Source organism: Apodemus sylvaticus, chromosome 18, assembly GCF_947179515.1.
Source record: "Apodemus sylvaticus chromosome 18, mApoSyl1.1, whole genome shotgun sequence".
Lineage (NCBI taxonomy): Eukaryota > Metazoa > Chordata > Mammalia > Rodentia > Muridae > Apodemus > Apodemus sylvaticus.
The window spans coordinates 56,601,622-56,626,800 of NC_067489.1; positions in this window are offsets into that span (position 1 = coordinate 56,601,622).

A 25,179-nucleotide genomic window follows, 5' to 3' on the forward strand; every position below is an offset into this window, starting at 1 on the left:
CTTAGATACTGAAACTAAACGAAAATCTACACATTTAATTGAGAGTGCTTTTAGGGTCAGAGCTAGTCCATAACCATCTATCTTAGAGTGGGCAAACGATTTCTCTAATAACTAGGACATAGCCTGGCAGGTAACAAGTTCTTGTTGCTATAGACATCTGTTTTTCCTCTCAGAATGTATCTTTAATATTTTATTGTACACCAGTTATTTCCTTGGACTTTGAAAGTAGACAGGGCCACTTCGTAACTGTGATACATTGAAATAGAAATAAGGCAGCTGTATTGTAATATGGCTGCTGGTATTTTAAAACCAGGGCAATTGTGAACACTTGCAGGAGTCCTCAAATTCAGACTTATCTCAGAATCAGGATTTCTTCCCATACCACCTACTTGACTACATACATTTCTGTCCTATGTGCAGCTGGTCTTAGGGCTGATACAGAACATTGGAGCTTTCAGGTTGAGTATGAAATACTTCCTGTGATATTGTCTTTGGGTAGCATTAATCACAGTCCTGCCATGGGACATTTACTAATCAAGCTAGCTTGAGTAATTCATGCAGTTGTTGTGCCTCAGGTATGTCCTTACAACTATTCTCAGTAAGCCCATGGCTCATTAATGTGAACTGAACGGAATGATTTACTGTTGGTGACACCTCTGAGTTGAACAGGTTTACTTTTATGTCTCTTCATGAAAAGCTACACTATATCAATATCCATAGTAAAATCACTGAAACAATTGACATGTTCCTTTTTAGATAATATAATTTCTATTTATTTGCCAACTAGGCAAAATAATAGAGAGTTTCACACATACTCTGAATGGAGCTTTATTTAATGTGTCCATGTCTCCTAAAATGTCATAAGTAGAAACTTCTTTCCCTAGCATAACACAAATTGAAGTTGGGACCTAGTGGGATGAGTTTGAATCCTGAAAATAAAATTTTCTTACATGGATTGATTTTTCTCCTATGAGTGAAATCAATTTTAATCTTACAGGGCTGGATATTTCAAAAAATGTGGTTGTTTGCAATTTTCTTTTATAAACTCCTTTATCCTTTTACTTCCTGCCTTGTGTGAAGGCAGCACATGAGATTCCAATAATGAACTTTCAAGACCTTAGAGTGAGCCAAAAGGAACCTATATTCTTTAACACCTTCAATCTTAGATATACTCTTGTTCTTGAAAAATAAATCTACTCTCTCAGACTGATCCAAAGTTGAAAGCATACGTGTCAAGTAGGGGAGTTAAATTCCAAGATAGTTAGTAACAAGTCCTCATTTGGGTCTGATTGCTACAGAGTATATATTTGGTTCTCTGAATCACTGATGAAATCTGTCTTCCCCAAAGCTAGAATAAAAGTTCTCTCTGGTTTCCTGGGCTACCATATGAGAAAGTGTTTTGGACACACACTGCCAATGATTGTGGATCAAGGTATTGTTACAGTCTTTCATTTATTTTTTTAATATTTCTGTTGAAATGCCCTTAGCACCCCCATGTTATAAAAACTATTTAAGCCTACATTTATGAACAAATGGAATCAATGTTCATGGAAGGGGCAGCTATAGTAATGTGCCTGTCACGTATGTATTAATATACCTGAGTACACACACACACACACACACACACACACACACACACACACACACACACATATATATATACTTTTGTAGGGGAGCAGTAGAAATATTTTTCATCATTTTTATACTATATAATATTTTTCAATCTAAAAACAAAATAATTTCATAGAAAAAGAAGAAAAACTCTGTTGGCAGGAAGAGGAACATGCATTGTAAATTCTTGGTAAGACTTTAATTCTACAATGAGAGGAATTAGGACTAATGGAAGTGAATAGAAGCAGAAATCTATATGTCTTGTACTCATTCTTTCATTCTGCAGTATTAAATACATTCAATATCCTTGACTACAAATACATTTCCAATGAAGTTTGCTATTGGCAGAAGTGGAGGTTCACTGCGATTCAGTCTAGTATTTTAAGTAAAAAGGAGAGTCCCATGCTTCTTTGTGCCTAAGACACCCCTCTATAAATGGTATATGACAGGTAATTTTCATTTGAATTATTCCTTAATATATCAGATGCCTTTTAGTTTGGAGTTAAGATCACATGATTTTATTTGTGATAACTGGCATGTGACTATGTCCCTGAGATGGGCCATGATATATCTTTGCAGTGATATGGTATCTTCTCCAGTTAAAATGAACTTTTTGAAAGGAAAAAGTCTGCCTTGCTATCAGGTATACTTGGAATGGAGCCTGTTCACTTGCAGAATCTCTATACAGGCTATCTAGAAACTGCATTGTGGTTGTACATAGGATATGCTATGGTGTAAATGTTTCTCCTTAAAATGTCATAGTAGAAGCCTAGTAGAAATGTAACTTAGTGGAAATGTTTGAATTATGGAGGAGAAAACTTCACACATAGATTAATTCCTCTCATTTTTGGTAAGGTTTCATTTTTGTAAGACTAGTTTTATTGTTAGTTCACATATTTCTCAGGCATCTGCATTATCTTTTTTTCTCATTTTCCCATTTTTTATTAGATATTTGCTTTTTTTACATTTCAAATAGTGTCCTCTTTCCTTGTTACCTCTCTGAAAACCCCATTCCATACCCGCTCCCCTGATCACTCCCCCACCAGTATTTCCTGACTTTCATTCCCCTATTGTGGGGAATTAAGCCTTCATAGGACCAATGTTCTTTCCTCTATTGATGTCTGAAATAGCCATCTTCTGTTACATATGTAACTGGAGTCAAGGGTCCCTCCTTGTGTACTCTTTGGTTGGTGGTGGTTTAGTCCCTGCAGGTACTGCTTGGTACATATTATTATTCCTCCTGCAAGGCTGCAGACCTCTTTAACTCTTTGGGTCTTTTCCCTAGCTCCTCCATTGGGAACCCTATGCTCAATTGATTGGTTGGCTGTGAGCCTTGGGTATTTTGATCCACCTTCCAATAAGGATCAAAGTGTCCACATTTTGGTCTTCCTACTTCTTGAGCTTCATGTGGTCTCTTAGTTGTATCTGGGTATTTCAAGTTTATGGGCTCATATCCACTTATCAGCAAGTTCATACCTTATGTGTTCTTTTGTGATTGAGTTATCTCACTCCAGATGATATTTTCTAGCTCTATCCATTTGCCTAAGAATTTCATGATTTCATTGTTTTTAATAGCTAAGTAGTACTCCATTGTGTAAATGTACCACATTTTCTCTATCAATTTCTATGTTGAGGGACATCTGGGTTTTTTCCTAGCTTCTTGCTATTATAAATAAGGCTGCTATGAACATAGTGGAGCGTGTGTCCTTATTACATGTTGGAGCATCTTCTTGGTATATGCCAAAGAGTAGTATAGCTGGGTTCTCTGGTAGTGCTATGACATGTTTGCTGAAGAACCAGCAAACTGACTTCCAGGGTGCTTTTACCAACTTGCAATGCCACCAGCAATGGAGGACCATTCCTCTTTCTCCACATCCTCTCCAGCATTTGCTGTGTCCTGAGTTTTTTAACTTGGCTACTCTGACTAGTGTGAGGTGGAATCTGAGGCTTGTTTTGATTTGCATTTCCCAGATGATTAAGGGTGTTGAATATTTCTTTAGTTGTTTCTCAACCATCCAGTATTCCTCGGTTGAGAATTCTTTGTTTAGCTCTGTGCCCCATTTTTAAATAGGGTTATTTAATGGCCATCTTGCCTAAGCAATCTACAGATTCAATGGAATTTCCATTTAATTCCAACTCAATTCTTCATAGAGCTAGAAAGAGCAATTTAAAAATTCATCTAAAATAACAAAAAAACCAAGGATAGCAAAAGGTATTCTCAACAATAAAAGAACTTCTGGTGGAATCACCATCCCTGACCTCAAGCTCTACTATAAAGCAATAGTGATAAAAACTGCATGGTATTGGTACAGTGACAGGCTGGTAGATAAATGGAAAATAATTGAAGACATAGAAATGACCCCTCATAAATGTGGTCACTTGATATTTGACAAAGGAGCTGAAAACATCCATTTAAAAGAAGATAGCATTTTCTCTCAGGACTCAGTCTGCCAGGGCCCCACCTGTACCCAGGATCTGGGCAGCTCCACAGCACTCTGGGACAGGGGAGAGTTGGTCACCCATGGGTGCTGAGACAGGCTTGCAGGCACACATGTGGGACAATCACCAGCCAGAGACAACAGGACCAATTAACACCAGAGATAACTAGATAGCAAAAGGCAAATGTAGGAACATTACTAACAGAAATCAAGGCAACATGGCACCATCTGAGCCCAGTTCTCTCACAACAGCAAGTCCTGGATACCCCAACACACCAGGAAAGCAAGACTTGAATTTAAAATCACAGCTCATGATGCCAATAGAGGGCTTCAAGAAGGGCATAAATAACTCCCTTAAAGAGATACAGGAAAACACAGCAAAATAGGTGAAGGAATTGAATAAAACCATCCAGGATTGAAAAATGGAGGTAGAAACAATAAAGAAATCACAAAGGAAAACAACTCTGGGCATTGAAAACCTAGGAAAGAAGTCAGGAGTCATCAACAACATAATACAAGAAATAGAAGAGAGAATATGAGATGCAGAAGATACCATATAAAGCATTGATACAACAGTCAAAGAAAATGCAAAATGCAAAAAGCTCCTAACCCAAAATATCCAGGAAATACAGGACAAAATGAGAAGATAAAACCTAAGGATTGTCGGTATAAAAGAGAGTGAAGATTTCTAACTTAAAAGGCCAATAAATGTCTTCAACAAAATTATAGAAGAAAACTTCCCTAATCTTAAGAAAGAGATGACCATGAACATACATGAAGCCTACAGAACTCCAAATAGTTTGACCAGAAAAGAAATTCCTCTTGTCACATAATAATTAAAACATCAAATGCACTAAACAAAGACAGAATATTAAAAGCAGTAAGAGAAAAATGGTAAGTAACATATAAAGTTGGACCTATCAGAATTACACCAGACTTCTTACCAGAGACTATGAAAGCCATAAGAGCCTGGGTAGATGACAGACAGACACTAAGGGAGCACAAATGCCAACCCAGGCTGTTATACCCAGCAAATCTCTCAATTACCATAGATGGAGAAACCAAGGTATTCCATGACTATATATATATATATATATATATATATATATATACACACAATATCTTTCCACAAATCCAGCCCTTCAAAGAATAATGAATGCAAAACACCAATGAAAGAAAGGAAACTACATATTAGAAAAAGCAAGAAATTAATCTTCTTTCAAAAACCCAAAAGAAGATAAACGCACAAACATAAAATAACATCAAAATAGCAGGAAGCAACAGTCACTATTCCTTAATATCTCTTAACATCAATGGACTCAATTCTATAATAAAAAGACATAGATTAACAGACTGGACATGTAAACAGGGCCCAACATTTTGCTGCATACAGGAAATGCATCTCAGTGTCAGAGACAAACACTACCTCAGAGTAAAAGGCTGGAAAAATTTTTCCAAGCAAATGGTCCCAGGAAACAAGCTGGAGTCGCCATTCGAATATCCAATAAAACAGACTTTCAACCAAAAGTCATCAAAAAAGACACAAAGGACACTTTATACTCATCAAAGGAAAAATTTACCAAGAAGAACTCACAATTCTGAATACTTATGCTCCAAATAAAAGGACACCCTCATTCATAGAAGAAACTTTACTAAAGCTTAAAGCACATATTGCACCTCACACAATAATTGTGGGTGATTTCAACACTCCACTCTCCTCAATAGACAGATTAGGGAGACAAAAACTAAACAGACACAGTGAAGCTAACTAAAGTTTTGGGCCAAATAGATTTAATTGATATCTATAGAATGTTTTATCCTAAATAAAAATAATATACCTTCTTCTTATCACTTCATGGTCCTTCTCCAAAATTGACATATAATTCGTGACAAAACAGACCTTAACAGATATAAGAAGATCAAACTAATCCCATGCCTCCTGCCAGATCACTATGGAGTAAAGGTGGTCTTCAATAGCAACAAAAACAACAGAAAGCCCACATACACATAGCTGCTGAACAATGTTCTACTCACTGATACCTTGGTCAAAGAAGAAATAAGGAAAGAAGTCAAAGACTTCTTAGAATTTAATGAAAATGAAGGTATAACATACCCAAATTTATGGGACACAATGAAAGCAGTGTAAGTGGAAAGCTCATAGCTCTGAGTGCCTCCAAAAAGAGAATGGAGAGAGCATACACTAGCAGGTTAACAGCACACCTGAAAGCTTTAGAATAGAAAGAAGTTAATACACCCAAAAGGCATAGAAGGCAAGAAATCATGAAACTTGGGGCTGAAATCAACGAAGTGGAAACGGAAAGAACTATACAGAGAATCAACAAAACCAATAGCTAGTTCTTTGAGAAAATCAACAAGATAAATATACCCTTAGCAAGACTAAGCAGAGGGAACAGAGACAGTATCCAAATTAACAAAATTAAAAATGAAAAGGGAAATATAACAACATAAACTCACGAACTTAAAAAGAAAATCATTAGGTGTGCACCTGGAGGCAGGCTGGGAGGACACAGCCTGCTCCAGTGGGTCCAGCCCCACAGAGCTTAGGTTCCAGTCCTGAGGCCTCTGTCGAGAGCTTTCAGATCTCCTCTTCTGGAACCAGAACTGTGGGAAGCCACTTTATCCAGCGCTGTTGCAAGATGGCGCTGGTAGGAACTATTTAGTCCATGCAAACAACTTTAACACACATGCAGTTGGTAAACAACTTTAACACACGTGCAGTTGGTAAACAACTTTAACACACGTGCAGTATGGCTTTGCTATGACTCAACATTGGCATGCTAATGAGGTGAACCTTAGTTCTCCTATCACAATGCGACATGCCCCTAAGCGAGGGCTGCTGGGCTATATAAGGGCGGCAAAAGACAGGTTCGGGGCCCCGTGTAGAAGAAGAAAAGGAAGGTCCTAAATAAAGTGCTGCAGAGAAGAACCTGGTCGTGTCGCGTCTTTCCTTGCGGGACAAGGTTAGGCACCGACAGTTGGTGGCCCGTCCGGGGAAGGTTCAGAACTCTCAGCCTCAGGAGTGGTACCGAAATGCTGTACAGTAAAGAATGTCTGCAGAAGAATCCTGCAGAAGAATCCTGTTGCCGTGCATCGTTCTTGAGAGCCGATAGGCGCGCGACACAGAACTGCCTGGGCTACAACACTACTTCTCCAGGCCCTGCAAGAGGCCAGAGGGGCACACAGGAGGCCGGTTGGGAGGAGTCAGTGTGCTCTGGTGAGTCCAGCAGGCCCCAGGCAAGAGTCTTCAGGTCTTTGTTTCTGGATCTGAACAGTCTGGGCCACAGCACTTGGTCTCCAGGAAGTGCAAGAGGCCTGCTGTGCACCTGGAGGCAGGCTGGGAGGACACAGCATGCTCCAGTGGGTCCAGCCCCACAGACCTTAGGCTCCAGTCCTGAGGCCTCTGGCTGGAGCCTCCAGATCTCTGCTTTGGGATCCAGAACAGCCTGGGCTACAACACTACATCTCCAGGCCCTGCAAGAGGCTAAAGGGGCACCCAGGAGTCCGGCTGGGAGGAGCCAGTGTGCTCTGGTGAGTCCAGCAGGCCCCAGGCAGGAGGCTTCAGGTGTCTGCTTCTGGATCTGAACAGCCTGAGCCACAGCACCCTGTCTCCAGGCAGTGCAGGTCAACTGTACACCCAGAGGCCAGTTGGAAAGAGGCAGCTTGCACTGGTGAGTCTAGCATTGACAACAAGACCAACTAACACCAGTGAGAACTAGATGGCAAAAGGCAAACCCAGGAATGTCACCAACAGAAATCAAGGCAATATAGCAGCATCTGAACACAATTCTCCTTTAACAGCATGTCCTGGATACCCCATCACACCAGAAAAACACGATTTGGATTTAAAATCACTGGTCATGATGCTGGTACAGGAACACATGAAGGACATACTTAAAGAAATTCAGGAGAAAATGGATCAAAGTTAGAAGCCCTTACAAGGGAAACACAAAAATCATTCAAAGAAATTCAGGAGAATACTAAAGCCAATACGGAGGAAACACGAAAATCACTTAAAGAAATACAGGAGAACTTTGGTCAACAGGCTGAGGTCATGAAAGAGGAAACACAAAAATCTCTTAAAGAATTACAGGAAAGCACAAACAAGCAAGTGAAGGAGCTAAGCAAAACCATCCAGGATCTAAAATCAGAAGTAGAAACAACTAAGAAAACTCAAAGGGAGACAACTTTGGAGATAGAAAGCCTTGGGAAGAAATCAGGGGACATAGATGCAAATATCAACAACAGAATACAAGAGATAGAAGAAAGAATCTCAGATGCTGAAGATATCAAAAAACCATGGACTCAACAGTTAAAGAAAATGCAAAATGCAAAAAGCTTGTAACCCAAAACATTCAGGAAAACCCGCATATGATGAGAAGACCAAACCAAGGATTATAGGTATTGATGAGAGTGAAGATTTACAACAAGGGCCAGCAAATATCTTCAATAAAATTATGGAAGAAAACTTCCCGAACCTAAAGAGAGAGATGCCCATGAATATACAAGAAGCCTACAGAACTCCAAACAGACTGGACCAGAACAGAAATACCTCCTGTCACATAATAATCAAAACCCCAAATGTACTAAACAAAGAAAGAATACTAAAGGCAGTAAGAGAAAAAGGCCAAGTAACATATAAATGAATACCTAACAGAATCACACCAGAATTCTCACCTGAGACTATGAAAACTAGAAGATCCTGGGCAGATCTCATGCAGACTCCAAAAGAACACAAATGCCAGCCAAAACTACTACACCCAGCAAAACTCCCAATCACTATAAATGGAGAAACTAAGATATTCCATGACAAAACCAAGTTTACCCAGTATCTATCCACAAACACAGCCCTACAAAGGATAATAGGAGGAAAACACCATTACAAGGAGGGAAACTTCACCATGGAAAAATCAAGACAGTAACCTTCTTTCATAAAACCCAAAAGAAGACAACCAATCAAATTTTAAAAATAACATAAAAAAACAGGAAGTAATAATCAATATTGCTTAATATCTCTTAGCATCAATGGGCTCAATGCCCCAATAAAAAGACATAGACTAACCGACTGGATACATAAACAGGACCCTACATGTTGGTGCATACAGGAAAGAGAGCTCAGGGGCAAAGACAAAAACTACCTTAGAGTAAAAGGCTGGAAGACAAGCAAATGGTCTCAGGAAACAAGCTAGAGTAGCCATTCTAATATCAGATAAAATTGACTTTCAACCCAAAGTCATCAAAAGAGACTCTGAGGGACACTTCTTGCTGATCAAAGGAAAAATACAAAAGAACTCTCAATCCTGAACATCTATGCTCCAAATGCAAGGGCACCCTCATTCATAAAAGAAAATTTACTAAAGCTCAAAGCACACATTGCAATTAACACAATAATTCTGGGTGACTTCAACACTGCATTTTCCTCAATGGAACGATCAGGAAAACAGAAACTGAACAGGGACACAGTGAAACTAATGGAAGCTTTGGACCAATTAGATTTAACAGATATATATAGAGAACATGTTATTCTAAAGCAAAAGAATATACCTTTTTCTCAGCACCTCATGGTACCTTCTCCAAAATCGATCATATAATTGGACACAAGACAGACCTCAACAAATATAAGAAGATCAAAATAATTTCATGCCTCCTATCAGATCACTATGGAGTAAAACTGGTCTTGAATAGCAACAAAAACAACAGAAAACCCACATACACATGGAAACTGAATAATATTCTCCTCAATGATACCTTGGTCAAGGAAGAAATGAAGAAAGAAATTAAAGACTTTTTAGAACATAATGAAAATGAAGACACAACATACCCCAATCTATGGGACACAATGAAAGCAGTGCTAAGAGGAAAACTCATAGCCCTGAGTGCCTCCAAAAAGAAAATGGAGAGAGCATACACTAGCAGCTTAACAGGACACCTGAAAGCCCTGAAACAAAAAGAAGCTATTTCACCCATGAGGAGTAGAAGGCAGGAAATCATCAAACTCAGGGCCTAAATCAATCAAGTAGAAACGAAAAGAACCATATAAAGAATCAGCAAAACCAGGATCTAGTTCTTTGAGAAATCAACAAGATAGATAAACCCTTAGCCAGACTAACCAAAGGGCACAGAGACAGTATACAGATTAACAAACTTAGAAATGAAAAGGGAGATATAACAACAGAAACTGAGGAAATTCAAAAAATCATCAGATTCTACTAAAAAAGCATATATTCAACACAACTGGAGAATCAGGAGGAAATGCAGAGTTTCCTAGACAGATATGAGACACCAAAACTAAATCAGCATCAAATAGATCATCTAAACAGTCCCATAACACCTGAAGAAATAAAAAGGGTCATAGAAAGTCTCCCAACCAAAGAAAGCATGGGACCAGATGGCTTCAGTGCAGAATTCTATCAGACCTTCATAGAAGACCTAACACTAATACTCTTCAAACTATTCCACAAAATAGAAACAGAAGGTGCTCTACACAACCCGTTCTATGAAGCCACAATTATTCTGATACCAAAACCACACAAAGATCCAACAAGGAAAGAGAACTTCAGGCCAATTTCCCTTATGAATAGTGATGCAAAAATACTTAATAAAATTCTTGCCAACCGAATCCAAGAACACATCAAAACGATCATCCACCATGATCACGTAGGCTTCATCCCAGTGATGCACGGATGGTTCAATATAAGGAAATCCACCAATACTATCCACTACATAAACGAACTCAAAGAAAAAAACCATATGATCATCTCATTAGATGCAGAAAAAGCATTTGACAAAGTTCAGCATCCTTTCATGCTAAAAGTCTTGGAAAGAACAGTAATTCAAGACCCATACTCAAACATCATTAAAGCAATATACAGCAAACTGGTAGCCAACAACAAACTAAATGGAGAGAAACTTGAAACAATCCCACTAAAATCAGGGACTACACAAGGCTGTCCTCTCTCTCCATATCTTTTCAATATAGTACACGAAGTTCTAGCTAGAGCAATTAGACAGTATAAGGAGGTCAAGGGGATACAAATTGGAAAGGAAGAAGTCAAATTATCACTATTTGCAGATGACATGATAGTCTACTTAAGTGACCAGAAAACCTCCACGAGAAAACTCCTACAGCTGATAAACAACTTCAGCAAAGTGGCTGGTTATAAAATCAACTCAAGCAAAACAGTTGCCTTCCTATACTCAAAGGATAAGCAGACTGAGAAAGAAGTTAGGGAAATGACACTTTTCACAATAGCCACAAACAATATAAAGCATCTTGGTGTGACTCTAACCAAACAAGTGAAAGATCTATAGGACAAGAACTTCAGGTCTCTGAAGAAGGAAATCGAAGAAGACCTCAGAAAATGGAAAAATTTGCCATACTCGTGGATTGGCACGATTAATATAGATAAAATGGCCAGCTTGCCAAAAGCAATCTACAGATTTAAGGCAATCCCCATTAAAATTCCAACTCAGTTCTTCACAGAGTTAGAAAAAGCAATTCTCAAATTCATCTGAAATAACAAAAAAACCCTGAGAGCTAAAACTATTCTCAACAACAAAAGAAATTCTGGGGGAATCAGTATCCCTGACTTCAAGCAATACTACGGAGCAATAGTGTTAAAAACTGCATGGTATTGGCACAGTGACAGACAAGTGGACCAATGGAATAGAATTGAATACCCAGAAATGAATCCACACAACTATGGTCACTTGATCTTGGCCAAAGGAGCCAAAAACATCCAGTGGAAAAAAGATAGCCTTTTCAACAAATGGTGCTGGTTCAATTGGAGGTCAGCATGGAGAAGAATGCAAATTGATCCATTCTTATCTCCGTGTACTAAACTCCACTCCAAGTGGATCAAGGACCTCCATGTAAAACCAGACACACTGAAACTAATAGAAAAGAAACTGGGAAAACCTTTGAGGACATGGGCACAGGGGAAAAATTCCTGAAAAGAACACCAATAGATCAAGAATTGACAAATGGGACCTCATAAAATTACAAAGTTTCTGTAAGGCAAAGGACACTGTTCAAAGGACAAATGGCAACCAACAAATTGGGAAAGGATATTCACCAACCCTACATCTGATAGAGGGCTAATATCTAATATATATAAAGAACTCAAGAAGTTAGACCCCAGTGAACCAAATAATCCTATTAAAAAATGGGGTACAGATCTGAACAAAGAATTTTCACCTGAAGAAATTCGGATGGCCGAGAGGCACCTTAAGAAGTGCTCAACATCATTAGTCATTAGGGAAATGTAAATCAAAACAACCCTGAAATTTCACCTTACATCAGTCAGAATGGCTAAGGTCAAAAACTCAGGAGACAGCAGGTGTTGGTGAGGATGTGGAGAAAGAGGAACATTCTTCCACTGTTGGTGGGGCTGCAAATGGTACAACCACTTTGGAAATCAGCCTGTCCATTCCTCAGAAAACTGAACATGACACTTCTGGAGGACCCTGCTATACCTCTCCTGGGCATATACCCAATGGATTCCCCGGCATGCAATAAAGACACATGCTCCATTATGTTCATAGCAGCCTTATTTATAATAGCCAGAAGCTGGAAAGAACCCAGATGTCCCTCAGAGGAGGAATGGATACAGAAAATGTGGTATTCTTACATAATGGAATACTACTCAGCAATTAGAAACAATGAATTCACAAAATTTTTAGGCAAATGGTTTGATCTGGAAAATATCATCCTAAGTGTGGTAACCCAACCACAAAAGAATACACATGGAATGCAATCTCTGGTAAGTGGATATTAATTAGCCCAGAAGCTCTGAATAGCCAAGGCACAAATTGCATAACAAATGACTCCCATGAAGAAGTATGGAGAGGGTCCTGATCCTGGAAAGGAATTATCTAGCGTTGGAGGGGAGTATCAGGACAGAGAAAAAGGAGGGAGGTGATTGGAGAAGGGATGGAGAAAAGATGGTTTATGGGACATACGGGGAGGGGGATCTGGGAAAGGTAAAATCATTTGGAATGTAAAGAAAGAATATAGAAAATAAAAATATTTTAAAAAAGGCAACCAACAGATTGTGAAAAGAACTACATCCAATAGAGAGCTAATATCCAATATATGTATTGTCTTTCATTAGTCAAATAATTCCATCCTCAGTTAGTAGAAAAATTAGTGTATTGTGAAAGTGAACACTTTGTAGTTTGAAGCCAAGCTTCTCCAACTTAAATCCTCTAGTCCTATAGTTTTTATTTATGTTATGCTAATTAATGCAACAGATATACAAATAAAAGAAAAAAATGTCATCATAAAAAATGTCTGGTTATATCTACTCATGATGTTTCATAATATCTAAACAGAAGAAAAGAAACATTTTCAGGGATTAATATGCTTCATGTAGAAGTGGTAGTATTTACATTATATTCTTTGTTAGTATAGTGACAAAGTAAAAAAGAAAATCTATGGTAACAAGATTTGTTTCAAAAGAAGTACAATGCTATTATAATTTTTGGCATAAATTAGATTCTTTGAAATTTAGTTTACCATGTAAAAATAATACTATCACAATATTTTGATTTTTACAAGACCAGGGTACAATTCTTTCAAGGCTTCAAATAATAGAATAGAATGTTTTGGTAATAATTATGACTTTCACATAGTTAATATTAGGTTTTTAGACACAAGACTTATTCACTAAGTATGTTTTAGATGACTGCATGAATTCAAAGAAATTGGTACAAAGCAAGGAATACTAAATATATCTTTTGTTACTCTTTTTCACATAATAAAATATGCAAGTCATTGTACATTTATGTTCATATACTTTTATGTGCAAAAGTATATATGTATACGTGTATATATATATATTATATATATATATTTAAATTGGAAAGCATCACGTATTGGTAAGTTATTATCATAGTTTGTTCTGAAATTTGGAAAAACTAGAAATACATTTAAAGTAAAGCCTTTAAATATATTGATAAATCTTTAATATTATTCTTTTTAATTACATATGAATATGCAATATTCTTTTGAAATAAAATTCCTTTAAAAAGTTGTGTCCAAAGAATCAAAGTATAATACTTCATGTAAAGCATGCTTGGACTTTCACATTTTATTTGTCACTTGTCAATTTTGTACAGTTATTTTGATCATATTCTTTCTTGCCCAAATCCTCTGAGATCCTACTACAGTTCTCTACACCCTTAACATTGTATCTTCTTTAAAAATAATATTCTTCTTCTAGCAACTGTTAGTGGTTAAGAGCTTCTTATCCAGGGGCAGGATTTGATACTCACCTCCTGCTCCATGCTAGGGTTTTATCTGGCTTTGAGTTTGCATGGGTTTTGGTCTTGCATATTTATGTTTACAGTTGTAAATTCATAGACAGACTTGATACTGCCACAAACCCAGGTTAAATTTCCCTTTTTGGGGGTGACACTCAATCACATGTGACTATAATTTCAGGGGATTCTACAACCATTTCGTGTGTCCTTAGGCACTGTACATATGTGGTAAATTTACACACATACACTGGCTAAGTACTCATATACATAAAATAGGTAGGCAGGGGGAAATAGAATAGATTCTGTGGGTGGACAAGAGCAGGAGGTATCAGGTTAGGGAGGTGGAAGAAGAGAATGTGGAGAGAGACTGCTAGAATTTGTAGCAGCATTTTGGAGGAGGTCTGAAATTTTTCTGGAATATAAGAGGTTGATTCAAGTAAGAACTTCTAATAATGGAGAATAAAGTCTGAAGTGGGCTTTTTTTTTGCCAGACAACTCTTTCAGTAGTAGAGCTGTATTACATTCAGTTGAATTGTTGACCAAGGAGGTCCTGTGGAGCCTGTGGAGATCCCTAAATAACCCAAACTGAGATGCTAGCACAGAAAAGTATATACTTAGAATGGAGTCCCTAGAAAATAATACATTTTAAAACAATTGACAGGTTTTAATGATAGCAATTTAATTATCTTGCTAACCTTAGTCAATGTATTCAGAGTAAATTGTTTCACATTTAGTTGATTTTAAAGTGCTGCTTTAAGGACATATTTCTTCTTAAAATCAATTCTAAGGAGTTAACATTCTTGTCATAATAGTACTCATTTTAGCACTTGACTCAGCTCTGTCTTATTTTTTTTTTAACATCATGACTCATTTAGTTTGTCAAAATATTTCAAAGGAATATCCTTATGTGGCTAATACAGATTTGCCACCAGTTCAGTGCAGGGCACACTTTGACTTAGTTGTGCTCAATTCATTCATCTTTTATCTAAGACAGCTATAATATAACTCATACCTTAAGCTAAAATGATATGATTATATATATATATACACATACATATATTTAAAGGGAATTTTGTTATAGTGTTGAAGGAGGGCAAGTAATAATGCTATGCTAAATATAATGAAGCCTTAAATGAAAATCCCAGTACCAGGAATAAGTTACTTATTTCTAAATTGTTAGCCATAAAGGTCTCATAGACACCTACAAGGTACTGCTATTGTTTAGTTGCTTTCTGTAAGTTGGTGATAAAACTGTACTGATAAAGACTACACATACTTGGGAAATAGGACATGGAAAAATCAATCTGAATGTTTCTTACTGATTGGTATAGTCCATATGCTGTACATTTCTATATATACTACTGGGGAATCATCATCAATCTTAGTAAGCTGTGAACCCTCCAAGCTATGTCCAGTGGTGCTATGGTGGCATGAATATAGTGAGTGTGGGCAACCACATTCTGAGAATGAAAAACTTATTCCACATGACATACATAATCTATTTATACTTGGTATTCTTGACTGGGTCAAAAATTTTTCACTGTTTATGCCATGGCCCTTCGTAAAGAACCTAAAATATGTATTTTGCTAAATGAAGATAGTAATAAGCTGTCCTGTAAGTATTTATCTTTACCTGTTGATGAATGCATGATCTCTCATTACTCATCAAACAAGCCCCTTTTTGCAGCTCACTCTTAGTAATAATTCACATAACTAGTTAGTGAATAGAGGGAGGAACCAGAATGCTCTATTTTTTGCTCATCTCTTTTCTATTTAAATAGAACAGAGTACATTACAGAACGTAACTACTCAAAATAGAGAGAACAGCTGATCAAGTCCACTGCCACAGGTGATACATATACAATATACCTCTGTAATGGTTATTCCTTCTGTGAACTTGACTATATCTGGAATGAACTTCAGTACCTAACTGGAGGGCTCACCTGTGTTCCAGATTTTGAGACACAATTTTCTGACTTTAATCATGGCATGGAGATCTTGAGGCACAGTGGCCAGGAAAATCTTAGGCATAGGTAAGGTAGTACATGACTTTAATCACAGGAGATGAAGACTAGGAGATGTCTGAGTTCAAGGTCTGTCTGGGACAAAGCAAGCCCCACATCCAGGAGTGGTAGCACATACTTTAATCTGGACTTTACCTTCTGCTGGATACATACATTAGGACATTGGAAGAAGTAAGATTCACTCTTCTTCACCTGCTTACATTTACATGTGAGCACATATGTTGGACCCTACTTCTACAGAGGGCCAGCTGAAACAACTAGCCACATGGGACTGAGCAACTACTAGATTCTTGGACTTTCCATTCACAGCTGAGCGCTGTTGAGGTAGTTGGACCACAGGCTGTACATCATCACAATAAATTGCCTCACTAGCCGAGCAGTGGTGGCAAATGCCTTTAGTTGAAGCACTCGAGAGGCAGAGGCATGTGGATTTCTGAGTTTGATGCCAACCTGGTCTACAGAGTTAGTTTCAGGACAGCCAGGGCTATACAGAGAAACCCTGTCTCAAAAAAGAAAGAAAGAAAGAAAGAAAGAAAGAAAGAAAGAAAGAAAGAAAGAAAGAAAGAAAGAAAGAAAGAAAGAAAGAAAGAAAGAAAGGAAGGAAGGAAGGAAGGAAGGAAGGAAGGAAGGAAGAAAGGAAGAAAGGAAGAAAGGAAGGAAAAGAAAATAAAGAAAAATAATAAATTTCCTCACTATAGAGAGATATTACATAAACTCTGTGACTCTAGAAAACTTGACTAAGACAACCTCCTTCACTTAAAAGTCAGAGAAGTTTGTATGCAAGGAGATAGAAATATTGTTAGAGACTCAAAAAAATCTATGGTGAGATGGTGTCTTCTAAAAATGACCCAGAAGCTTCACATTTAGTCCTTTAACAATATGACTACCTAAAAAAACAATTAAACATTGATATCTACATTCAACATTTTTATGTGAGAGGGCAAGTCTTATGAGGCCCACATCGACACAAAAACTACAGATGAATAAGAGATACCGAGAGCAGGAAAGCTGGTATTCTCCCAGAGAGAAGTGGTTATCCAGCACCAAGTAGTGCCCAGAAATCTAGATTGTGTGTGTGTGTGTGTGTGTGTGTGTGTGTGTGTGTGTGTGTAGAGAATTAAAAAAGGAGTGAATACAGTGATTAGAGGCATGGGAAAAGTAGAACGAAGGAAAAGAAATGGAGAGAAATTATGTAATTATATTTTAATTAGAAAGGAAATGATCAATGAATAGATATTTATAAGCACAAAATTTTGCTGAATCATGGTATTTCTGCATGTGACAACAATAAGTCTTGTTGGACATGATTTCTTCTTACAGTAGAATATGTTTAATTGTGACCAATATACAAATTAAAACTTTTAATTTATTGCAGCTATTGTATCCAAATGCCATTTCTTTAAATGTGAGTGTTCAGGTTTTAAAATATGTATAGGACTATAATATATTTATGTATGAGTTTGCATATGTGTACACCCATTTGAGGGCACATATTTTGTGGGTATACACATAACAATCACAAATTCTGGTCTTCAGTCTTATGAGAAAGTATTCCAAGGGCTAAGTCATTTCCCTACCAAATTTTGTATAAGAACTTTTTGTAAATTGGTGTGCAAAGGTTTTATATTTATCAAATAACCCTTTTTGAAGTATAAGTTCATCCTTTTTAGATAATTTAAAAAAATATCACATTTGTAATTTATTTTCAGGAGCTGAATATTCTAGAATTTGCTACTTAAAATTTTTGAGTTATTAGAATTTAAACATTTGTAATTGTGGTATTTATATTTTAAATACCATAATTTAAATTCAAAATTATCACTCCAATACTTGAGGTCAAGAGATATTTTTGTGGCCTAATATTACTATAATAATTCATTATTCTGAAATAATATATTTTGGCTTCATGTTAAAAGGGTTTACCTATTGGTATGTGTACACAAGTATGCACTAAATGATCATCTTCAACAAACCAAACTAAATAAATTGTTTCCCAAATATACCTATATCCAAGGTGGTTCTCTCATCTAGGTCTGAAAAAAATTTACATGGAATAGAATGATTATTTTACTCTGTGATTCAAAGAATAATTATTGATTCATGTTATTAGCTTCACAGTAATTATGTATTTTCTGTGTGTGTGTGTATGTGTGTGTGTGTGTGTGTATGTGTGTGTGTGTGTATGGAGTGTGTAGGATGTTGAATTTTATTTTTTTTTGTTTTTTTTTGTTTTTTGTTTTTTTGTTTTTTTTATTATTCGATATAATTTATTTACATTTCAAATGATTTCCCCTTTTCTAGGCCCCCCACTCCCCAAAAGTCCCGCAAGCCCCCTTCTCTTCCCCTGTCCTCCCACCCACCCCTTCCCACTTCCCCATTCTGGTTTTGCTGAACACTGTTTCACTGAGTCTTTCCAGAACCAGGGGCCACTCCTCCTTTCTTCTTGTACCTCATTTGATGTGTGGATTATGTTTTGGGTATTCCAGTTTTCTAGGTTAATATCCACTTATTAGTGAGTGCATACCATGATTCACCTTTTGAGTCTGGGTTACCTCACTTAGTATGATATTCTCTAGCTCCATCCATTTGCCTAAGAATTTCATGAATTCATTGTTTCTAATGGCTGAATAGTACTCCATTGTGTAGATATACCACATTTTTTGCATCCACTCTTCTGTTGAGGGATACCTGGGTTCTGTCCAGCATCTGGCAATTACAAATAGGGCTGCTATGAACAAAGTAGAACATGTATCCTTATTACATGGTGGGGAGTCTTCTGGGTATATGCCCAGGAGTGGTATAGCAGGATCTTCTGGAAGTGAGGTGCCCAGTTTTCGGAGGAACCGCCAGACTGATTTCCAGAGTGGTTGTACCAATTTGCAACCCCACCAGCAGTGGAGAAGTGTTCCTCTTTCTCCACACCCTCTCCAACACCTGCTGTCTCCTGAATTTTTAATCTTAGCCATTCTGACTGGTGTAAGATGAAATCTTAGGGTTGTTTTGATTTGCATTTCCCTAATGACTAATGAAGTTGAGCATTTTTTAAGATGCTTCTCCGCCATCCGAAGTTCTTCAGGTGAGAATTCTTTGCTTAACTCTGTACCCCATTTTTTAATAGGGTTGTTTGGTTTTCTGGAGTCTAACTTCTTGAGTTCTTTATATATATTGGATATTAGCCCTCTATCTGATGTAGGATTGGTGAAGATCTTTTCCCAATTTGTTGGTTGCCGATTTGTCCTCTTGATGGTGTCCTTTGCCTTACAGAAACTTTGTAATTTTATGAGGTCCCATTTGTCAATTCTTGCTCTTAGAGCATACGCTATTGGTGTTCTGTTCAGAAACTTTCTCCCTGTACCGATATCCTCAAGGGTCTTCCCCAGTTTCCTTTCTATTAGCTTCAGAGTGTCTGGCTTTATGTGGAGGTCCTTGATCCATTTGGATTTGAGCTTAGTACAAGAATTTTATTACATGCAAAGTATTTTTGTCTGAAAAAGACACCATCTTGAAAGCCCTAGGCAGTCACCCTCAGCTCTGGTACTCAAACAAAACACTCTGTATTATGCAGCTGAGTGCTCCAACTCTAAAGGTAGAAATCCCCTGGGAATAATTTATAAGCAAACATTCACTCATGACTGGCTCAGTTATCCGCCAATCCTAAGATGGTAAGAAAAATACATAAACAAATAATTTATTTTGCCCCATGCTAGTGCACAGATATATTAAAGTTTCTAATCATGTTGCTATGACAAACTGGAAAAGGTCAGCTCATCATTTCAAGTAGTTTTGTCAGTGGACATAATCTAGTAAAACTCTCATTGTGTTGGAAAATCAGGCATGTATGAGGATTTTCACTGACTTAGCAAGGGTAGTTTCAAGGGTAAATCAAGGACCTGGGTCTCTTTAGCATTGTCATATACCTTATAATACATTAAAATGGCACTATTAACATTAATGTAGGAAAATATACATTAAAAAGAGGAAGACTGTTCATTTCAAATTATATAAGATACTCATGGGAAAATTATGTTTCCTAATATATACTAAATTTTACATGGCCTAAAAAATGTTTTCTTGTATTTAAATACATGCATTAAGGAAATATTTTTTATTGTTTTTATTAATTATTTTTATACACTCCATATTTTATCTCCCACTCGCCAACCCCTGTCCACCCTCTGACTGTTCCACATCCTATACCTCCACCCCTCCCCCTGTTTCCATGGTGGTTGTCCTGACCCTCCACCCCACCTGATCTCTAAACTCCCTGGGGCCTCCAGTCTCTTGAGCGTAAGGGGCATCATCACTGAATGAACACAGACCTGGGGGTCCTCTACTGTATGTGTGTTGGGGGCCTCATATCAGCTGGTATATTCTGCCTGTTTGGTGGTCCAGTGTTTGAGAGATCCTGAGGCTTCAGACTGAGACTGCTAGTCCTCCTACAGGTTCTCTGTCAGCTTCATTCAGTCTTCCCTAATTCAACAGCAGGGGTCAGGTGGCTCTGTCCATTGTTGGTGCAGATACCTGCATCTGACTCTTTCAGCTGCTTGTTGGATCTTCCTAAGTGCTGCCATTTTGTGAGCACTCCATAGCCTCAGTAATAGTGTCAGGCCTTGGGATCACCTCTAGAGATGGATTTTTCTTTGCGCCTTTTGCTGGACCTTCATTTCCTTCTTCCAGCTTTTCCATAATCCAAACACAGGGTTCAACAGCTTCTGTCCATTGGTTAGGTGTAAATATCTGCATCTGACTCAACTGTTTCTTGGGCATTTTGGAGGGCACTTAGCTGGTTCCTGTTTCTAAGCACACCATAGAATCAGTAGTAGTGGTATCAGGCCTTGGGGCCTCCCCTTGAGCTAGATCCCAATTTGGGCCTGTCACTGAACCTACATTCCCTCAGTCTTTTCTCCATTTTTGTCCCTGCAGTTCTTTCAGATAGGAATAACTCTGGGTCAATGTTGAAGAGGATGTGGTGGAAAAAAAGAACACTCCTCCATTGCTGGTGATATTGCAAACTGGTATAACCCCTCTAGAAATCCATCTGGAGGTTCCTCAGAAAATTGGAAATAGATCTACCTGAAGATCTATTTGCTATTCCACTGTTGGGCATATTCCTAAAAGATGCCCCCATGTCACTGGGGTACATGTTTCACTATGTTCTTAGTGGCCTTATTTGTGATACTCTGAAACTGGAAACAGCCCAGATGTCCCACGACAGAAGAATGGATATAGAAAATGTGGTTGCATAGGGGAATACTTCAGAGCTATTAAGAGCAAGGACATTCTGAGTTTTGCAGGCAAATGGGTGGAACTAGAAAATATCATCCTGAGTGAGGTAACTCAGACCCAAAAAGACATGTATGGTATATACTCACTAATAAGTACATATTAACCAAAAAAAGTACAGAATACCCAAGATACAGTCCACAGATCTCAAAAGGTCAACAAGCATTAAGTAAATGGTTAAGCCACACATCAGTAGTTTATTGCAATAGAGTTAGGTTTCAGAGCTTGCATATCAGTACTCTCATATGTCTATAATCAAGTCTTACCTCCCCCTTCCTCTTTTAACCCCCAAAATCCTAAACACTTAATATGTTCAAATTGAAATTGTATCCTGATTCGCTGCCTGTCAGAGCAGAAGAACGTCACTAGGTACTGTATCACCCCGAGCTTTAGATCTCTAGGGATGCAAACCGCCAAGGGTCTGCCTGCACCCAAGAACTGAGCACATAGGCGGTTCATCTGCCAGTCTGCCGGGTGTGGGGCCTGTGTCCTGCCTGGAGAGCAGCAGAAGAAGAGAAATCCAACGGCCATATTCGCTGCCTGCCGGGGCAGAAAAGCATCACTAGGTACTTACTGTATCACCCTGAGCTTAAGATCTCTGGGGGTGCAAACTGCCAGAGGACTACTTGGGCCCAGGACCTGAGTACACAGGTGCTTCATCTCCCAGCTGGTAGGTCATGGGGCCTGTGTCCTGCGCAGAGAACAGCAAAAGGAGCAACTCCCTGTGGCCATCTTCGTGGCCTGCCAGGGCAGAAAAACATCATTAGGTACTGTATTATCCTGAGCTTAAGATCTCTGGGGATGCAAATCTCCAGGGGTCTGCCTGCACCCAGGACCTGAGAACATAGGCGGTTTATCTGCGAGCCTGTCGGTCGTGGGGCTTGTGTCCTACGTGAGAATCAACAGAGGGAGTGACACCTCCACACACACCATCTTGCTCCATAACAGAACATCTGCTCCATCATCTGTGCCAGAGGAAGCCCAGTCATCCGGTATCACGGAAATAGCCCTAAAGGTCCACAGTAGGTTGAAGCACCAGCCAATGACAATAAGACCATCTAACACCAGTGAGAACTAGACGGTTAAAGGCAAGCTTAGGAACGTTACTAACAGAAACCAAGGCATTATGGCAGCATCTGAACCCAATTCTCCAACAATAGCAAGTCCTGGATACCCCAACACACCAGAAAAACAAAAGTTGGATTTAAAAGCACTGGAAAGGATGCTGTTAGAGGAACACATGAAGGACATAAATAAATATCTTAAAGAAATTCAGGAGAAAAATGATCAAAAGCTAGAAGCACTTACCAGGGAAACACAAAAATCACTTAAAGAAATTCAGGAGAATATGTGTCAGAAGTTTGTAGCCAATAAGGAAGAAATGCAAAAATCACTTAAAAAAATACAGGAGAACTTTGATCAACAGGCAGAAGTCATGAAAGAAGAAACACAAAAATCTCTCAAAGAATTAGAGGAAAACACAAACAGGCAAATGATGGAACTGAGCAAAAACTTCCAGGATCTGAAAACAGAAGTAGAAACAACTAAGAAAGCACAAAGAGAGACAACTTTAGAGATGGAAAACATTTGGGAAGAAATGAGGGACCATAGATGCAATTTTCAACAACAGAATACAAGAGATAGAAGAAAGAATCTCAGATACCAAAGATACCATAGTAACCATGGACACAGCAGTCAAAGAAATTGCAAAATGCAAAAAGCTTGTAACCCAAAACATCCAGGAAATCCAGGACACAATGAGAAAGAGAAATCTAAAGATTATAGGCATTGATGAGAGTGAAGATTTACAACTTAATGGGTCAGCAAATATCTTCAACAAAATTATGGAAGAAAACTTCCCTAACCTAAAGAGAGAGATGCCCATGAATATACAAGAAGCCTACAGAACTCCAAACAGACTGGACCAGAACACAAATACTTCCCGTCACATAATAATCAAAACACCAAATGTTCTAAACAAAGAAAGAATATTAAAGGCAGTAAGAGAAAAAGGCCAAGTAACATATAAAGGAAGACCTATCAGAATCACAGCAGACTTTTCACCTGAGACTATGAAGGCTAGAAGGTCCTAGGCAGATCTCATGCCGACTCTAAGAGAACACAAATGCCAACCAAAACTACTATATCCAGCAAAACTCTCAATCACCGTAGATGGAGAAACTAAGATATTTCATGACAAAACCATGGCCATTTTGCCAAAAGTAATCTACAGATTCAATGCAATACCCATCAAAATCCCAACTCAATTCTTCACAGAGTTAGGAAGAGCAATTATCAAATTCATCTGGAATAACAAAAAACCCAGAATAGCTAAAACTATTCTCAGCAACAAAAGAAATTCTGGGGGAATCAGTATCCCTGACCTCAAGCAATACTACAGAGCAATAGTGTTAAAAACTGCATGGTATTGGTACAGTGACAGGCAGGAGGATCAATGAAACAGGATTGAAGATGCAGAAATGAACCCACACACCTATGGCCACTTGATCCTCGACAAAGAGGCTGAAAACATCCAATGGAAAAAAGATAGCCTTTTCAACAAATGGTGCTGGTTCAACTGGAGGTCAGCATGCAGAAGAATGCGAATTGATCCATCCTTGTCTCCTTGTACTAAGCTCAAATCCAAATGGATCAAGGACCTCCACATAAAGCCAGACACTCTGAAGGTAATAGAAAAGAAACTGAGGAAGACCCTTGAGGACATTGGTACAGGGAGAAAGTTTCTGAACAGAACACCAATAGTGTATGCTCTAAGATCAAGAATTGACAAATGGGACCTCATAAAATTGCAAAGTTTCTGTAAGGCAAAGGACACCATCAAGAGGACAAATCAGCAACCAACAAATTGGGAAAAGATCTTCACCAATCCTACATCATATCGAGGGCTAATATCCAATATATATAAAGAACTCAAGAAGTTAGACTCCAGAAAACCAAACAACCCTATTAAAAAATGGGGTACAGAGTTAAACAAAGAATTCTCACCTGAAGAACTTCGGATGGAAGAAAAGCATCTTAACAAATGCTCAACTTTATTAGTCATTAGGGAAATGCAAATCAAAACAACCCTGAGATTTCACCTTACACCAGTCAGAATGGCTAAGATTAAAAATTCAGGAGACAGCAGGTGTTGGAGAGGGTGTGGAGAAAGAGGAACACTCCTCCACTGCTGGTGGGGATGCAAATTGGTACAACCACTCTGGAAATCTGTCTGTGGGTTCCTCCGAAAACTGGACACCTCACTACCAGAAGATCCTGCTATACCACTCCTGGGCATATACCCAGAGGATTCCCCACAATGTAATACGGATACATGCTCTACTATGTTCATAGCAGCCCTATTTATAATTGCCAGATACTGGAAAGAACCCAGGTATCCCTCAACAGGAGAGTGGATGCAAAAAATGTGGTATATCTACACAATGGAGTACTATTCAGCCATTAGAAACAATGAATTCATGAAATTCTTAGGCAAATGGATGGAGCTAGAGAACATCATACTAAGTGAGGTAACCCAGACT